We start from the raw sequence: 836 nt of genomic DNA, 5'->3' as shown, positions 1-836 counted from the left end.
GAGGCATAAGCATACACTAGCACACACATAAACACACAAATTCACACATTCCACAACACCCCAAAAGTCCATCTTATGATAGTTCTACCATAGTAAATAATTCAGAACTGTGGGAGATGCCCAGTGGGAAAGGGAAAGCCCCAACCAATGGAGAAGTTAGTTGATTGGGTTCCTGTTTTAATGGGAGTGGTTAGGAGAATTAAGGAAAGAATGCTGATGTATGAGGAATTTTGTATGAGGACCATGTGCCACAGGCACTGTGCTAAGTCCTTTACAAATATTCTCTCATTTGATTCTCACAACAATCCTTCTACATGCTGATATTACCCCCATTTTACAATTGAGAAAATTAAGGCAACTTAATTAAAACAAACAGAAGTTAAAGTGACTTTCCCAGGGTCACACAGCTATTAAGTGTCGAGGGTTGGATTTGAACTCGGGTCTTCCTGACTCCAGGCCTAGAGTTCTGTCCACTATGCTTCCTAGCTGTATGTGTAGAAATAACCTTTGGTCAGGATTGCAAGGAATGTAGACTCAGAGTAGACAGGATACCCATAGTGTTGGTGTTAAGTATCCTTAATGGAGAAAAGGGAGGAGAACTCTTCCCCCACACACACACCCTCCCCCCCCCCTCCTATCTTGTGCTTCCAGCAAAGGGAGTGAGTGATAATGAAGTGGTATCATCAGATCTAACCTAGTAGTGCTGGTCTGAATTTTATCAGCTGAATTTACTGTCAGTTTCCTTTTCTACAATGGGCATTTGTAACAATAACCTGCCCAAAAGCAGGGGTAATGCGAATGTAAATTTTAAAGATCTTCCCTGCCCCTAGGCTAAT

This window comes from Petaurus breviceps, unplaced genomic scaffold, assembly GCF_028583685.1.
Source record: "Petaurus breviceps papuanus isolate PSGF00001 unplaced genomic scaffold, PetGlider_PUasm1.0 90847, whole genome shotgun sequence".
Taxonomy (NCBI): domain Eukaryota; kingdom Metazoa; phylum Chordata; class Mammalia; order Diprotodontia; family Petauridae; genus Petaurus; species Petaurus breviceps.
The sequence above is the reverse complement of the archived record's forward strand: the minus strand, read 5'-3'. Positions refer to the sequence as shown.